General features: G+C 41.2%; 1 protein-coding gene across 1 annotated transcript in view; it reads right to left on the bottom strand.

Moving 5' to 3' along the window:
- Positions 1 to 4,193, bottom strand: part of PIK3C2A (phosphatidylinositol-4-phosphate 3-kinase catalytic subunit type 2 alpha) — an 86,623-nt gene extending 82,430 nt beyond the window's left edge. Inside the window, exon 1 of the mRNA XM_074954931.1 lies at positions 4,044 to 4,193. The gene's annotated coding sequence lies outside the window, so the exon portion shown is untranslated. The remainder of the gene's footprint in view (positions 1 to 4,043) is intronic.
- Positions 4,194 to 18,943: the final 14,750 nt, after the last annotated feature.

Below are 18,943 nucleotides of genomic sequence, written 5' to 3'. Positions count from 1 at the left end.
TGACCCCTATAAGAACTAGGGGGAAAAACTTGTACAAAATAATATGCAGCAATAAAATACTACAGAGTACTAACCAAATGGCAAGGAATTTATAGCATGATATTCTCCACAGCAGGCAAACTCCACAAGTAGGGGAAAAACATGAGAAGGAGAAACTTTACTGATCAAAAAATACCCTTTACCCCAGGGAGTCCCAGATTGCTACAAGCTTTTGAGAAAGCCTAACAAGGCAATTCAACCAGAAAAAACCAGGAGTAAGCCACAGGATAGCTACTTGTGGAGGTATCAAAATAGTTAAGCCATCCTGAAACTTGTATGCTATGAACTTGATTTACACCAACTTTTTTTTAAACTAAAGTAACCATACAGTGATAACAGTACTAACATCTAGGTCTGAACTGAAGACAGTATATCCTATTGCAAATGTCCTGAGCCACCTACTTCCTTCCCACCTGCTACATAGAGTTTATGAAATCTGCATTATAAGCACTACACATTAAAATAGTTAAGTTATTGTGGGTAAGCTTTCCCACAAAAATATCATATGCACTTTGAAAAGCCAACATTTGAGTCCAAATCATTTTCAGAATGTGCAGATATCATTACAAATACATTAGCAAATATTTCCTCCTTCACTTACTTTCCAAATCTAGAGTCCAGACTTCTGCGCTCTCCTGCAATAACTGATACCACAACTACCCTTTTTGGTGTATAAAAAAAAGTACAAAGAGTGCTGTATTAAGAGGCTGATGTCACTGACTGCTGCAGGATAAACAAACTCTATCTAGCCTTACCAAGTGGCTAAAAATCCATTTCCTCATTTTTTTAATTTTGTACAGCAATTTGTTAATTAGATCTACGCATCCATGCAGCCACTGATTTATTCTTTAACAAGTTTTTTTTAAAACTTTGCTGTACTTTCCCCAATATAAATGGAATACTACAGTAAATTCTGCACCAACCATAGATACTAAAAGGCAGTCACTCATAAAACTCACACAAAGAAACTCTCTCTTCCACTTCAGTAGGTTAAATTCAAAACGTAATATTGCATTTTACAGGGTAGAGTTTGGATTCTAAAGAAAAAATGAACCCCATACACTGCATTGTTTACTACATCAAGAATTGTTAACTCTTTATAAGTTGCAATTAAACTGCATCTAAAGGTTTATAGGTGCACACCCCCAAAAAACAGCTAATTCCATTTCAATGTACTTTTCTGACTGGAGTTCAGTTATATCATTGACTACAGAAGTTAAAATGAATTTCACATCCCAGTTTACTACATTCAGTCAACATTTAAAGGACCACACAGAGACATTACCAGAATGAGGAACTGACGAAGGGTAGATCAAAAACTCATCAATTGCACCAAGCTATTTATTGCTAGTAGCTACCTAGAGCCCTGCAAATCTGCGGCAGTCTGCTTTATATCTGGGGATATCCACATCTGCGGATGCTGCTATCTGCGGGCCATGTTTGTAGATCGGACACGGATACAAAATTCGCATCCACACGGGGCTCTACAGATCAAGATACAATTTTAGTTTTAACTAGCAATCCAGAGTAAGGAATGCCACCAATTTCAAATCCAGCCAATTTAAAGAGAAGAGTAAGTTAAATGAAATTTCAAGTTTTATATATGCTCCCAAGAGACTTGTGACAATTTTTGTGGTTTTAAAACCACATTTTCCTATTTTTAAGTAGCTTGTTTCTTAATTACTGTTGAAAGTCCCAGACAAAAGGGAAAAATGACTAAGACTCTCCTCCTACATTTATTGTTGATTTGTGCAGGTGAAGCCTTATGCCCCGCAGAGCCCCAGCCAAGCCCCGTCAACAACAGTACTCCTTGAGGACACAGATCACCACAGGCAATCCACTAGCAGGATCAAGATTTAGATGAAATCAAAATTGATCCAAAACTCACTACATAAAGCATTTTAAGGTAAAGTAAGCCAACTGGAGCAAAAATTGTTGTCTAATCTCTTTACTATGATTTTCTCTATGTATTACTACAAGTAACAGCATATAAACCATTTTCAGACTGAAGTACATTTTTAAGGCGATTATGCTCCTTTAAAAGCATGACCATTAGATTGTTGGTCAACAGAAAAATGACTACCTCACCCCTTTAAAAGCAAGCATTCATTTTTCTGCTCTGGGTCTAACCTTCTTCCACCAGGCAGCTTCCTTGCTCCATCACTGCTTTATTCATGCTCATCTTTCCTCACTGCACCTTATTTCAGTTTCTCCTGCCTTCAATTGACCCTCTGTCCGTCTGTCCCCCCCACCATTTTTCTGGAGAGGACCTGATAACATAGCTAAGTTTAACCTATTTTCTCCCACAAGGCCACCACAAAAACCTTTGTTTCAGGTCTAATCTGCATCAGATAGTGATGAGTATTACAGGGAAAAGCAAACAGACTCTGCCAGAATGAGGGACTGAACTCCATTCTGTACTAACAAGCATTACCAGTGGACCACAAAGTACTTCCCTTTTTGTAACTTCATTTTCCCTCCCTTACAGTTTATCCTTCCCTTCTCTTTAGGATTTCACTCATGACTGCTGCACATACTACATTCTCAACAGGAGCTGGAAAGGACTCCTCTGCAAACATCACAATTTCCAGTTATTTTACATCCATCCGTTTCTTCAAAATAGGAGAATCTCCTCAACCCAAGTACATTAGTTATTTTTACACTTTAATTCTTTAGTCAGCAAAACACCATCACTTTCATTTCACTGTATTCTGGGAACACATTTACCACAGTAGTTATAAACATCACGAAGACTAATTTTCCTTTCTTCCACCTTCCATATCTTATTTCCCTCTTCCAGGTATTTTCTTACTAGTGTTCTCTTTACCCATCTTTCCTCCCCAAGGACTGGACAATATTCAAAAAGTTATTTATACTTCCAAAAACACATGTATGTTTTATATTTTCTTATTATGGCTTCAATAAAGATAAGACTTAGACAAAAGTATATAGACTACTATGTATTACAAAGGGGAAAGTGATTATGTCTAAAAAGTAAATTTAAAGAGAGACAACTTAGTGGTTTAAGAATCAACATTGAAATGGTCAACTTAGCAGGATCAACAGTGTTTCAAACACCAACACGTGATCAGTTAAGCGCCTCAGCCAAATACAGTCTAACTTTTGTGGGTATTGTAGAGGACAACTGAGATCCCATATATTCTGCATTGGCATGGGGGGGGGGGGTGTTGTACTTTACATAAGAATATACATTTGATTCAGTATGCAGCGCCAAAGTTTTCTTGCCTTCATGGTTGTTCACTATGCGATATACCAGTAGACACCTACCCCTCCAGTCCACCCAAGGTAGCAACCCCGACATCATACATACGCACACTCTGAAATGCAACCAGATCCTTGGGAGTGAATGGTGCTACATAAATGCAAAATGTTATTCAAGAGACTTGCAATTAAGGTCTTGCCGTTAGAAGACATGTTGTTCTACCGCTTGAAATAATGCGATTAACAGGGAGAAGTTACTAGGCATTTTTACGTTGCTGTTTATAGACAAGCCACCCCCCGGCAAACTTGAACCTATGTAAAGGAAAAGCAAGTTACAGCGACGGCTTCAGACCCGGGGCTAACTGTGCCGTGATGCCCCGCTGAGTCCCAGGCCCGGCCCTCCCCGGCGCGGCGGGAAGTCACCCGGAGAGGTCACGGCACCGCACAGCCCGGAGCCCCCGGGGACCGCCCCCAAGGACGGCAGGAGGCAGAGCCGGGGCGGGCGCGGGGGGGAGGCAGCGAGAGTCGCCGACCCGGCCAGTCCCCCTGCCCCGCACGGCACCGGCTGGAGCTGAATCAAGGCGGCTCCCCGGCCGTAGCCCCGGGGGAAGGGGCCAGGCAGGCCCCGGGCACAGCGCCCCGGCGGCGGCGGGGCGGGGCGGCGGTGCCGGGGTCCGGGCGGCGGGCGCCGCAGGGGCCCCTAGGAAAGGGCGAGCCCGGCCGGGTTCCCTGGACGCCGCAGGCACCGCGCCGCCTCGCGGAGAGACCCGCCCCGCTCTCACCTCGCAGCGCCGCTGCCCGGCGGGAGCAGCCATTTCCCTTCCCTGCGCCGCCGCCGCCGCGGATAAAAGTCACCGGAGGGACGAGCCCGCCGCCGCCGCCGTGCGCTCACTTCCGGCCGGGCCCGAGAGCCCGCCTCCTGGGGGCGGAGGCAGGGCGCTGAAGAGACGGGCAGGGGGAGGAGCGACGCAGCTGGGGGGCGGGGAAAGGGGTGAAGAGGGCGGGACCCTGGGGGCGAGGGCGAGGGCGAGGGCGGAGCGTGGCCTGTTGCGCAAGGGTGGGGCCCTGCTTGAGCAAACGCCTGTGTTGTTATTGTTACGTCATTGCTTAGGGCTGTAATGATGCTGGGGGGCTGAGTCACTTGAACCCTGGGCCATTGCTCACAGGACCACGGGGCGGTGAAAGGGCAGCCAGCCCCAACTTCCCCCTTTTATACTGGCACCAACTCCCATGCCCAGCAGGCTGGTTCCTGTAATGGTGATTTGGGGTGGGGCCAGATTCCATTTTTCCAGCTCAGACAGCATGGCTCATGTTGCGGCCACTATTGGCTCATGCTGAGGATATCCCACGTTCTGCATGAGCCAGTGGTTTTTGTAGCAACAAAAATCCCTGCCAGAATTTTTTCACATGGTAGGAACAACTGAACTACTCTTGCTTTAGGGGTCATATTAGCATCAATCAAGGGGCTGCTGGGCCAAAGTTCAGTAAGTAATGTTGTGACCAGCAACCCCTGTCAATGTGTTGTCAGGCCAAACCTGAGTGGCAATGCAACCCTGCACACTAGGTCATAATGCCACTCAGTTTGGGTAGGGTGACCAGACAGCAAATGTGAAAAATCGGGACAGGGGGTGGGGGTAATAGGAGCCTATATAGGAAAAAGACCCCAAAATCGCGACCCTCCCTATAAAATCGGAACATCTGGTCACCCTAAGTTTGGGGGCCCTCTCAGATGGGGCCTGGGACAAACTGGCCCTTGCCATCTCTGGCATGAATACCATGCATATAGCTCGCAGACACCACTCAAGAAAGACCATTGTGAAAATTGTCTCTTGAAATCAATGAGCTGCACAGGCAGGAAAATGCCTATTGTGTTATTACACAAACAGTACAGGCTGTGAGGCTGTGTCCGTTCGAATGTGGAAGAACTCCTGAGGGAGATTTTAAATATCTGGTGGAAAAAAACATTGCATCAATAAGGACATATTTTAAAGACTGCCTTCAACTTAATTTAATTTAAAAATGTTTGACCAGGCTGTATATACCTCTCAAAAGGCTGGATATTGCCATAAAAATGAATTGCCATATCCAAAGAGATGGGGAGATTTTAGGGGGAGGTGCTACTCAACCTAATTTCCTTTTCTTATCGTCTCATCTAAGTAAGAATTTTCAGAATTACTGGAAACTCGCATAACAAACATGTCCTTCTCCGGGGCTGCAATTCAGTACAAATACAATGAACTTCCTTTATCACATGCTGTGGAGGAAGGGTACTGAGTGTGCTTTCTGGAGAAGAGAAAATAAATCAAACTAAGAGTTTTGGAATGACTCTAGTAAAATGGAATTAGATATAGCTTGTGATTTTTAATAGCAGAAGTAAGTATTTCATCATTTGTCAGTGGAAAAGGCTATAATGTAATCAGGGACATCTTCTATTAAATAAACATTCACTTACTGTAACTTTACAAAATATTTCATAGCCCCTAAATGATCAGCACTTGGAGTACTGAACTTTTCTGAACTGTGAAAATCAAAAAGAAATACAAATTTTGTCTTAGTAAACTCTAAAAAGTACAAATTATTTTTTGTATGTTCAAAAGTATTATATATGGCATTTTAGACAAAGTTTAGGCAAATATAACATCTCATAGCTAATAAAATGCATTATATGTATAGTAACAAAAATATTATTTTTCAGTCTAAATTTTGTAAAAGCTTACCAAGAGAATGACACCAAATGCTCTACATTCCAAGATGTGTCATTCACAATGATCCAATGACTCACTGTGACACAAGTACTCCTCGTTGTTTTTACTGTGACTATTGATATTTTATTCAGATAATGAAAAACTTTTGAATTTCTGGAGACCCCCCCAACAACAACAAAATATATAATCCAGGCTAGATGGTACATGAAAACTGTCGGTAAATCGGTTAGTTCATGAAGAAATTAAATATATTGCTTACCTGGAATATACTCTTGTCTTAGTTTTTATATTGGCACCCATAGTGGCAGTATCTGACTGCATGTTGTAAGGATTAATCAGTTAGGATCTGATCCTGTACCATTAAAATCAATGGGAGCTTTGCTATAGGATCAAGACCTTTAGGTCTGATGGTGAAAACACTCTGCATTCAGAACTACTATAGAGGGCTTGCATGATTGGACTTTTAATGATTATAGCTGTAAAACACTACGAAGGTGCTAGATATTACCTAAAATATGACTGCCTGGAACTGGACCAAATATGAGTCATGAATTTGAGACAGAAAGGGACTAATTTGGTAATATAGTCCATTTCACAGATCAATGCAGAATTATTCTCTTCGGTCTATTATCAAGTCTATTTCCAAGTCTAAATTAAATGTCATAAGAAGCAGGGATTCTGTGACCTTTCTTGGGAAATTATTTCTGTCTAATACAGTAGTTCTTGCTGTCAGGAAAGTTTTCTGATATTCAGCCTACATTATTTTTTATCTCATCATAACTAGTTACCTAACTATCTACTCTAATCTATTTAAACACATTCCTAAAGTGCCCATCACTATGGTATAAACATACTGATCCCCTGGTATACCCTAAAATATCCCCTTTCTTTTGTTTGTTTGAAAAGCAATTCTATAAAAATAGCAATGTGTGGTACGATGGTCATAGTTTCTCAACTACATCCACATTAAATTCGCTCATTTTACACCCCCTGCCTTTGTACCATTAGATATACTTTCATAGAGCTCCGATCCAGCTTTTGGAACTTTGTCTCCTCTTTGTTATGTGTCCAGTAGGGATTCTATTATATGTAAGGTGTTATGGGACCAACACGCCTTTTTTGACCAGTCAAACTTTCAATGATGACTGGATCCAACCAAGTGGTTCTGCCTCTAGAATGATAACTACTTGGTACAAGCCCAGCTTGTAGGTAGGACAAAATTATCCCATTCTTATTTGAACTGATGAGGGGAATGCTGACACAGCCCACAGCTTTGTTTATAAAGGCATAATTATAATGTTCTCTCTGTGCCTTGGGTGAAAGAATGGTGTCACCCTTAAAGTATTTATGATACAGGAAATCACTAATGTGAACATTTAAATGCTGCACACATGTATAACCAGTGTCACTATTAATAAATGGGAAAAATCTCTTTTAAGGATTAACTCTGCCACTGCTATGCTCACCATCCTTGACACTCGTGGGACACTATGCTTGGTTCTCATATATGTTTTGTCTTAACTGCATATTTCTTTCCTCTATGGTTTTGTATTACATCTTTTTATTATTTAAATATAGTTATTTAGCATTATTCATTACAAATGTGGATTTATGAACTTCTAATTAAACAAATGGTCAGCTGCCTAGAACTAATTTCTCATAAAAGTATATTAAGCTTATGGGGTCTGATCCAATGCCTACTGAAGTCGATGGAATTCCTTCTTGGTATATGGTATTAGTTCTCTTGGTTAAAAATAGGAATGGTTCTAGCTCCAAATTCAGAGCTGTATTTTTAAAAACTTACTGTCCAAATTCTGGGAGTGTTTTTATTTGGGGTCCTGTTTCTGTCCTTTATATGAATAGGAGTAGTTGTGAAATTTGTACCACGATCCAAGTTTGATTTCTGACCTCCTCACGCCAATGTTTGGATCTGATAGTTTGGCTTACACCCATGTTTAGTTTAATATAGTTTCAGGTTCATTTCACTGCAGTATTTTCACAGAGGAATAACAATAAATGTATGCAAAAGACAAATAAAATTGAGCAACTAATTATAAGAATAGTGTTATGATTGATAACCTGATATGTGCAGCTTGCAAATACCTTTCTTCTGACAATATTCCAGACAGAATATAACTTTTATGTATGCCCAGTGCAAAAAGACAAAACATGTACATAACAAAAATTTATTTTTAAGCTTTCATGAAGATATTAAAATTTATATTTTTTTAAACTTCTACAAAGTTACTCCTTAGTGTCTTTTAAACAGCTATTCACAACCTATTCAGGTGACTCTGCCACTTTACCTGACCAAGATCTTAGCTGTATTATTTGTATTGCAAGCTAGCTTTTATTAACTGGTGAGAGTAAGCTCAAACACCATTGTGAGTTAAACTGTACTTCACTGAATGGGAGGTTGGTACTGGAAACACACTGATCATTAAGGGGCTGAATCTGTTTCCATCAAAATCAGTAGGAATAGGATTAGGCAATAATATAGGAATGGGGAGCATAGCATGCCAGTCACAAAAACCTAAAATTCTAATTCTGACATATGGATCAGTAGTTGGGAACAACTGCTTTAAAAATAGGGGATTAGATCCATAGAGCTATTCTGTTCTGGAGCTGATGATTTGACCCAATATCGATTTTTAAAAAAATAAAGATTTGGTGCAATTTCATTTTTAGTTTGTACTATATACACACAATATAAATGAGAAGGGGAAAAATCTTAATATTTAATAACTAAATAAAATATGCAGTTTTATTCTTCTCAATATACTACTCATATGAGGAAAGTCACTCATTTGCATGCAGGATCTGGACCTTGTTCAGGAAAACTATAAGATCCATTTACATTTGGGCTACTGGAGAAATATCTTAAAGGCATGTAAAGTTATTTTATCTTTTGGATAACTAGCTTTTACAGATGATGGAAATAATTACATGTTAAAAAATATTTTCAAAGGTATTCAACAATTATTAGCTAAAATTGCATAATAGTTGAAATTCTAGAGCTAAATCTTTCTTACCTTACTCTTGCAACTAGTTCTAGTGCTCTCACTGGGACTATTCAAGAGTGTAATGTGAGCAGGATTTAAACCCTGTCTGCTCATTTAATTAGAACTTGTATAAAAGCTTCAGTTAGGATTTTTTTTAAAAAAAGGTTTCAGAGTAGCAGCCGTGTTAGTCTGTATTCGCAAAAAGAAAAGGAGTACTTGTGGCACCTTAGAGACTAACCAATTCATTTGAGCATAAGCCTTCGCGAGCTACAGCTCACTTCATTGGATGCATAAAAGTGGAAAATGCAGTGAGGAAGTTTTTATACGCACAGAGCATGAAAAAAGGGTGTTTATCACTTCAAAAGGTTTTCTCTCCCCCCACCCCACTCTCCTGCTGGTAATAGCTTATCTAAAGTGATCACTCTCCTTACAATGTGTATGATAATCAAGGTGGGCCATTTCCAGCACAAATCCAGGTTTTCTCACCCCCCCACTCCCCCCCCCCACACAAACTCACTCTCCTGCTGGTAATAGCTCATCCAAACTGACCACTCTCCTTACAATGTGTATGATAATCAAGGTGGGCCATCTCCAGCATAAATCCAAGTTTAACCAGAACGTCTGAGGGGGGTGTAGGAAAAAACAAGGGGAAATAGGCTACCTTGCATAATGACTTAGCCACTCCCAGTCTCTATTTAAGCCTAAATTAATCGTATCCAATTTGCAAATGAATTCCAATTCAACAGTTTCTCGCTGGAGTCTGGATTTGAAGTTTTTTTGTTGTAAGATAGCGACCTTCATGTCTGTAATTGCGTGACCAGAGAGACTGAAGCGTTCTCTGACTGGTTTATGAATGTTATAATTCTTGACATCTGATTTGTGTCCATTTATTCTTTTACGTAGAGACTGTCCAGTTTGACCAATGTACATGGCAGAGGGGCATTGCTGGCACATGATGGCATATATCACATTGGTGGATGTGCAGGTGAACGAGCCTCTGATAGTGTGGCTGATGTTATTAGGCCCTGTGATGGTGTCCCCTGAATAGATATGTGGGCACAGTTGGCAACGGGCTTTGTTGCAAGGATAGGTTCCTGGGTTAGTGGTTCTGTTGTGTGGTATGTGGTTGTTGGTGAGTATTCGCTTCAGGTTGGGGGGCTGTCTGTAGGCAAGGACTGGCCTGTCTCCCAAGATTTGTGAGAGTGATGGGTCATCCTTCAGGATAGGTTGTAGATCCTTAATAATACGTTGGAGGGGTTTTAGTTGGGGGCTGAAGGTGACGGCTGTGGCGTTCTGTTATTTTCTTTGTTAGGCCTGTCCTGTAGTAGGTGACTTCTGGGAACTCTTCTGGCTCTATCAATCTGTTTCTTCACTTCCGCAGGGGGGTATTGTAGTTGTAAGAATGCTTGATAGAGATCTTGTAGGTCTTTGTCTCTGTCTGAGGGGTTGGAGCAAATGCGGTTGTATCGCAGAGCTTGGCTGTAGGCAATGGATCGTGGGGTGTGGTCAGGGTGAAAGCTGGAGGCATGTAGGTAGGAATAGCGGTCAGTAGGTTTCCGGTATAGGGTGGTGTTTATGTGACCATTGTTTATTAGCACTGTAGTGTCCAGGAAGTGGATCTCTTGTGTGGACTGGACCAGGCTGAGGTTGATGGTGGGATGGAAATTGTTGAAATCATGGTGGAATTCCTCAAGGGCTTCTTTTCCATGGGTCCAGATGATGAAGATGTCATCAATATAGCGCAAGTAGAGTAGGGGCGTTAGGGGATGAGAGCTGAGGAAGCGTTGTTCTAAATCAGCCATAAAAATGTTGGCATACTGTGGGGCCATGCGGGTACCCATAGCAGTGCCGCTGATCTGAAGGTATACATTGTCCCCAAATGTAAAATAGTTATGGGTAAGGACAAAGTCACAAAGTTCAGCCACCAGGTTAGCTGTGACATTATCGGGGATAGTGTTCTTGACGGCTTGTAGTCCATCTTTGTGTGGAATGTAGGTGTAGAGGGCTTCTACATCCATAGTGGTCAGGATGGTGTTATCAGGAAGATCACCGATGGATTGTAGTTTCCTCAGGAAGTCAGTGGTGTCTCGAAGGTAGCTGGGAGTGCCGGTAGCGTAGGACCTGAGGAGGGAGTCTACATAGCCAGACAATCCTGCTGTCAGGGTGCCAATGCCTGAGATGATGGGGCGCCCAGGATTTCCAGGTTTATGGATCTTGGGTAGTAGATAGAATATCCCAGGTCGGGGTTCCAGGGGTGTGTCTGTGCGGATTTGATCCTGTGCTTTTTCAGGAAGTTTCTTGAGCAAATGCTGTAGTTGCTTTTGGTAACTCTCAATGGGATCATAGGGTAATGGCTTGTAGAAAGTGGTGTTGGAGAGCTGCCGAGCAGCCTCTTGTTCATATTCCGACCTATTCATGGTGACAACAGCACCTCCTTTGTCAGCCTTTTTGATTATGATGTCAGAGTTGTTTCTGAGGCTGTGGATGGCATTGTGTTCTGCACGGCTGAGGTTATGGGGCAAGTGATGCTGCTTTTCCACAATTTCAGCCCGTGCACGTCGGCGGAAGCACTCTATGTAGAAGTCCAGTCTGCTGTTTCGACCTTCAGGAGGAGTCCACCTAGAATCCTTCTTTTTGTAATGTTGGCAGGGAGGCCTCCGTGGATTAGTATGTTGTTCAGAGGTATTTTGGAAATATTCCTTGAGTCGGAGATGTCGAAAATAGGATTCTAGGTCACCACAGAACTGTATCATGTTCATGGGGGTGGAGGGGCAGAAGGAGAGGCCCCGAGATAGGACAGCTGCTTCTGCTGGGCTGAGAGTATAGTTGGATAGGTTAACAATATTGCTGGGTGGGTTGAGGGAACCATTGCTGTGGCCCCTTGTAGCATGTAGTAGTTTAGAAAATTTAGTGTCCTTTTTCTTTTGTAGAGAAGCAAAGTGTGCGTTGTAAATGGCTTGTCTAGTTTTAGTAAATTCCAGCCACGAGGAAGTTTGTGTGGAAGGTTGGTTTTTTATGAGAGTATCCATTTTTGAGAGCTCATTCTTAATCTTTCCCTGTTTGCTGTAGAGGATGTTGATCAGGTGATTCTGCAGTTTCTTTGAGAGCGTGTGGCACAAGCTGTCAGCATAGTCTGTGTGGTATGTAGATTGAAGTACTCCTTTTCTTTTTGCGAATACAGACTAACACGGCTGTTACTCTGAAACCTGTCATCTTGCTATAGTCTCATTGCTAAGCAACAAACTGTGTAGATTTTTCACTGTCAGTACAGTCTGTCTACCTATGGTACTTATATGAATCCCATCAGAACTATAAAAATGGGGACTGGGGATGGCTAATATAAAAATATATTATTGGGCAGAAAAATGTAAGAAAAATAGCATTTTGCTATGCAATTAAAAGAGTGACAGTGTATTCAAACGAAGGTAGATTTAAAAGAAACAACATTTTGTAGGTTTCAGAGTAGCAGCCGTGTTAGTCTGTATTCGCAAAAAGAAAAGGAGTACTAACAAATTTATTTGAGCATAAGCTTTTGTGAGCTACAGCTCACTTTGTGTGGGTAAATCCTTATATGCTAAGTACATGCACATTCTTGAGTCAACATGACCGTGCAGTATGGAGAAATAGGACAAATAGTGGATATTCATAACAGATTGTACTCATTTAGCTTGATAGTTAATCCAAATAAATTACTTCTGGAAGGCTTACTAAACTGGCACCTACTTATAAATACAAATAATTGAATATGTTTTATCCATTTGTTTAACCACAACCGGTTAATTGGTATAGTTTGAATTATAATCATCCTTATCATAAGGCTTTTCATTTTATTTGCTTTTTCAAATACCTTTCATGTTACAAATAGTTAATAAAAAAATGCTAACCAGAGGACCAATAAACTTTATTTATTTATTTACTGAGAGTGCAATCTTAGAAATTTACAAAGGTATTCCTTGCTTAAAGGCTCTAATTAAGAATGTAATTTCTACACTGGAAAAAAATTCTGAATATCACACTTAAATGTTGGAAATATGAGGAACAACAAATCTAGTCTTCCATGCTTTTGCTGGAGAATTTCCTGAATGTCTCAGAGTATGTGTATCGTGAGCACTCAAACCTTTAATTGAAGAGGCAGGGTACCTGATCTTCAACAAAGAAGTCTTTTGTTACAAAATGCTAGTCACTAAAGTTAAACAGGTGTTAACAAAAACAGAGTTTTGAACATTCTAACTAAAAATCCCTTCCCTTTTCAGGTTTCAGAGTAGCAGCCGTGTTAGTCTGTATCCGCAAAAAGACCAGGAGTACTTGTGGCACCTTAGAGACTAACAAATTTATTTGAGCATAAGCTTTCGTGAGCTACAGCTCACTTCATCGGACATGCATCCGATGAAGTGAGCTGTAGCTCACGAAAGCTTATGCTCAAATAAATTTGTTAGTCTCTAAGGTGCCACAAATACTCCTTTTCTTCCCTTTTCAGTTACTCAGTTTCTAATCTCTTGGCTCTTTTGCTGTCATCATTTCACTAGTTCTCCAGTCACCACAGAGTCTTCAAGGGCAGACATGATCTCAATCACTAATGTAAAAAATAATCAGGGGTTTGTTTGTTTGTTGTCTTTTTAAAACAACAGAACTTAATATCATGAAGCAAAATAAAGAACAAGTCCAATTTTTATTTTTTTAATTTGCAAAAGGAATGAACAATGAGGGGTTTTAAAAATAAGGGTCAAGGTAAGGAAAGCAAGGGAATGAAGGAGGGAAATGAACTATTTAGCATAGTTAAATGGATTATAACTAGGTGGAATGGGTTGAAGTTAAAGAGACATTTCCCAGAGTTAGATCTATTAATGTGGAATAATCTTTCCATGGAAATAGTGAGACATCGCTTGAAAATAGCATGGCAGAACACTAAAGTATAATCATAAGGAAGAATCCTGCTTTGCAAGAGTAAGGGCCAGATGAGCTAATAGGGCTTCACTGAAGTTAATAGGAGTTTTGCCACTTCCTGCAATGGGGCCTAGATTTCATCCATGGAATGAAATGAAGTTACACCAAAGCTGAATCTGGACTTGCGCTTATATTATATTGTCTATATTTCCCTGTAACAGAGGACTCTGAAGTAAGTGTTTTGGATGGAATTAAATATGCAGAAGCAATAGCATCTGCTGCAGGTAATATAATCCTTGGTGGTTTTAGAACAGTTTATGTTCTTGTCTTTTATCACTTTGTTCTGTAGACCCTGGACATTGTTCAATACTGCTGATTTTCTCTTGCTAGCAATCCAGGTGCATTGCACAGATGTTTTTGAACAATATTTGAGCATAGGTGGATAAGGCTTGCCTCAGCTCCTTTCTGTAATAATACTTTCAACTTATACAACCCCCTTAATGTAAGGATTTCAAAGAGTTTTACAAGTGTAGGTATTATTATCCCCATTGTATAGATGGGGAATATGAGGCAACATTGACATCAACATTTTCAGACATGTCCACTAATTTTGAATACCCAGCTTGAGACACCTTTGGGCCATGCAAGACGACTGTCATTACCTCAGCAAGGTGGTCATGGAGCTGCTTTGTAACTGGCAGTGAGTATCTCTCATCTCTATCCCGTGTATCCATCCACATCCTAGTTTAGCTACTCAGGCTGGGCACAGTCTTCTGGATTTGTCTTTGGCTGACAGGAAAATCATTGACTTCGTAATGTGCTGAAAAGTTAAAAAGTTGGTCTCCATCTGGCTGTGGATACAGAGTTCTTTTCCTAGCAGTTAATTCCCAATACCGTAACCAATGGGGGGAGTAAGGGTACATTCTTAACATTCCATTAGGTTTATAATCAACAGTATCACTGGGTTTCTGTTCAGCACAGACACTAAATGTTCTTTGCTTGACAACAATGGAGACAACACTTATAAATGTGGTGGCATGGCCCTCACACTTCAGATACTGTAGGAGCAGGGTTCAAATAGAAAGTCGCTGAAATTTGCACGCTTATTCAAAATTTTAAATTTCTCTGACTGGTTTTAGATATTATTAAATAAAATATCCCAGAGGAAAAAGCACCTCCAGTTCTTTGTACTTTTGTTTTGCTCACAAAGATATTGTGCTCTGATTAGTTGTTCTAAATCAGGAAAAAATATGACTGTCTCTTACCCCAAGTATATCGCTACACCACAAGGGAAAACATGCTGCATTAGATAAAGGTACATATGTAGGTATATAATAAAACTAGAGGGTCACCCACTTTGTTGCTTATATAGGCTAAACTGTACACCCAGCGGACCTTCACCCCTACTATGGCTGGGTAGCTCACTCACACTCCAGCCAGTCCCTCCAGGTGTGCCCCATGGCTCTCCATTCTGGCCAGGCCCTTCCCTACCAGCTGGCCCCTTGCCATGCTTTGGGCCCCGCTCACCCCCCAGTCAAAATCCTATTGATTTTGATGAAAATTGGAAAACTGGAAAGTTCAGGCTGTGGGGGGGAGGGGATGACAGATCAGAGTGGGGGGTGAGAGACCCAGCTGGAGGGGGGTGGTAAAGGGGCCTGGCCAGAGTGGGGAGGGACAAGGAACCCAGCTGAGGAGGGGTTTTCTGGAGTGGGTTAAAAAGGGCCCACTAATTCTCCCTCTAACCCTAAGATTATAACCCTGTATGCAGAGTGACCAAATGGTGATTTTAGTGGAAATTAGACTTTTCCAGTTTTCACCAAAATCAATAGGGTTTTGCTCATCAATGTCTAGAACATTCCCTGAAATGTTGGAACTGATCAGATGTTGTTTTCAAAAGATATCCATACTAACAAAGAAATGTCATCGATTTGAGTATAGAACTTCACTTCTCTTGGCCAGTGAGAATACTTTGCAGTTATATTGTGTTTGACGGGTTCCCTCTCAGAGTGCCACTTGGAACTGAGGTACCACTGAGCCCACCAGCCTGGGCTCCCTTTCACACTGTATTGCCGTGACAGGCTCTCAAGCCCCCTTCAGCACACATACAGGTAGGGACACATCCAGCTGCAGCTTCACACAGATGCTGAGATCAGCACTGCATGGGAAGGCTCAGCTAAGGGATTGCCCAGTTACTCCAGTGCACCCCCACCCCCTTTGAAGGGTAAACCCAAAATTATACCGTCTTCAGCTGCACAAGGAACTGTACAGTGTAAGCTCATAAAATTTGCCCCCTTCCTCAATGCGGATCAACAGCTTTTTGCCCCCCAGTTATGATTTCCACAAAACAAAAACAAGTTTATTAATTACAAAAGATAGATTTTAAGTGATTATAAGTGGTAGCAAACAGATCAAAGCAGATTACCTAGCAAATAAACAAAAACCGCAAAACTGAGTTTAACATACTAGATAGGCAGGATATGAATTAGCAAATTCTCACCCTGAGTGATAAACAGTCTGGCAGATTCTTAAGGCACAGGCTGCCTTGGTTTTCCCAGGTTTTCATACACAGGCTAGCCATCCCTTAGCCTGGGACCATCACTTCCCCCCTGCTCAGTCTTTATTCCTCAGGTGTTTCCAGGTGTGTTATTATAGGGAGAGTAAGGTATCGTTATGATGTCATTGTTCCCCTTTTATATCTTCTTCCCACTTGCTGGAAAGCTCTTTTGCTGTGACCTGGGTCAAACAGTTCCCATTGTGTAGTGCTACCTCTGAGAGGTTTCTATTGTACATGGTTCCTGGGGTAATCCTTGTGCTTGTGTTCATTTCCTCAATAAGCCGTTAACATTGTTTGGCCTTATTTCTGTTGTACCTGAAAGGCTGCTTGTGGGTGTTTTCAACCTCACTTGTTTCAGTAACACATACATAGCCAAACTTCATAACTTCGCTTCGACAATAACATATGCAATTCAATGAGATATTAATGTCTAGCAGATCAAGCCTTTTAGAATGATACCTCACAATGCATACTTTGTACAAAACATATCCTAATTACATGACAGTGGTGAATATTGGGGTGCCATGGTGTCACACTGTGCTTCCCAACTGATGATTTCAAAGGACTTTACAAACATTAATTAGTAAAGCCTTACAGCACAACTGTAAAGTAAGCAATAATATTTTCAGTATAGACAGGGTAAACTGTGGCTCAGAGAGGTTAATGGCCTGACTTCAAAGCTATGGAGCACATGCACATCTCTGAAAAATCAGGCCATATGCGATGTGTCCAAGGTGACAGAATCAGCAATAGAATCCAAGTGTCATAGTTCACAATCTGCTCCCATGTTCACTTTCCCTAGATACAGCAACTCCTGTTTACCCTCTTCAAGATTACTGTCCCTGAATGACTTAAGAGATCCTCTTGATCTTTGAATCCCTTTTCAAATGTCAAGCCAGTTTGAAAATTAAGTACACTTCTTGAGCATAATGACTACAAGGCCATTAATTCACTCTTGGGTTTCTTGAACAAAGCATTTCTTATATAAGCATTCAATTATTTCATCACCTGGTATTATGGGCATCTAACTTGCCTCATTTTTCAGGGTCAACACAAAGCCTCTTAACACTATCAAACACTGTTACTCATGAGTAAACATTCATTCAGTAGTAAAAAACAAATGCTACATTTTGCTCAGAATTGAATATGCACAGAGGGGAATGTGATATACACTGACTGGAGAAGACTTGGAGAGGAAGACTAACAACACCATTACAAAGGCACTCCTTACCTAATGACAAAAGGCAGGCAGATATGCCAATTGAGGTAAAGCTATTTGTGAAACCATTTTAAGAACCCATCCTTAAACTGTATGAGCTACTTTGATCATTATAAGCATAGGGATGAGCTCTTTGGACTGTTCTCACATCTGAGGTTTTGCAAAAATCTGATGCAGATTTGATGATTGAGTTTGCAACACCTCAAATGAGTAAGTAAGACAATCTTCAGAGATGTGGTTTTACCAAACTTACTGTTGCAGAAGTCAGAATATTCTGATGTACATGTGACAGCAGTTCCCTCATAAAGATTTAGTACTATGATCCCAGTCCTTCAGTCCTTACTCCAAAGGGAGTTTTGCCTAATGCCTGGAAGGCCAGGTGTTATGGTTATATTTGATCTACTAAAAAGAGTGGACATCAACTATGGGATAATTTCTACTGGGAAAGTTCTCTGAAACTTCAGAGAATTAAAAGGAATATATGCAGCTATATAACAATATTCATCCCCACCTCTGCAGGTACAGAAGACCCTGTACACCAGTGGTGGGCAACCTGTGGCCCACGGGCCACATGCGGCCCATCAGGGTGATCTGATTGTGGGCCATGAGACATTTTGCTGACATTGACCATCTGCAGGCACGGCCCCCCACAGATCCCAGTGTCTGCACTTTGCCGTTCCCATGTAATTTCTCTGGTTGGGTCCAGAAGGGCATTATTTTGGAAGGCTTTAGAGGGTTTGTGCACACCCATAGTGCAGAGCTCTGCATGATTCTGCACAGTAGGTTTTGGGGAAGGTCATGGGCAAAAGATTCACTGATACCCAGGTCTTGCAGTCCTCCCATTTCTAGGCTCATAGAGCCTACTTCAGCTCTTAGACTGAAGTAGCAACTCTGCTGCTACACCAGGCTTTCTGGGGGAGCCTAATTCTGCAGTCATAACGTAGGCAAGACTCCCACTGAAGTCAAATTGGTTGCACAAATCAACTTGTCTATGACTCAGTTAACCAGTCTGTAAAATGGGTATAATTCCTATCTCCATGATGTGTTGTGAAGCCTAAGGGATGTTTGTAAAGTGCTTTGAGATCTTTTGACGAAAGATGCTATGTTTTACCTGAATTTTTTTTTTGAGGTGTTGGTAGTAATGTGGATGTTAGGCCAAAGAGGATGTGACTGCAGTTATCAAGAATTTTAGCTGTCCTATTTTGTCTTAAAAGATATATTGTCTCCTGGACACTTCTCCCTTTCATGATCCTGTAAATTTCCTCTAGTCCCATTCACAATTGCATATCATCTTTACGGCAACTACATCTAGTGTTCA

This window comes from Natator depressus, chromosome 6, assembly GCF_965152275.1.
Source record: "Natator depressus isolate rNatDep1 chromosome 6, rNatDep2.hap1, whole genome shotgun sequence".
In the NCBI taxonomy this organism is placed as follows: Eukaryota; Metazoa; Chordata; order Testudines; family Cheloniidae; genus Natator; species Natator depressus.
The sequence above is the reverse complement of the archived record's forward strand: the minus strand, read 5'-3'. Positions and strand labels throughout refer to the sequence as shown.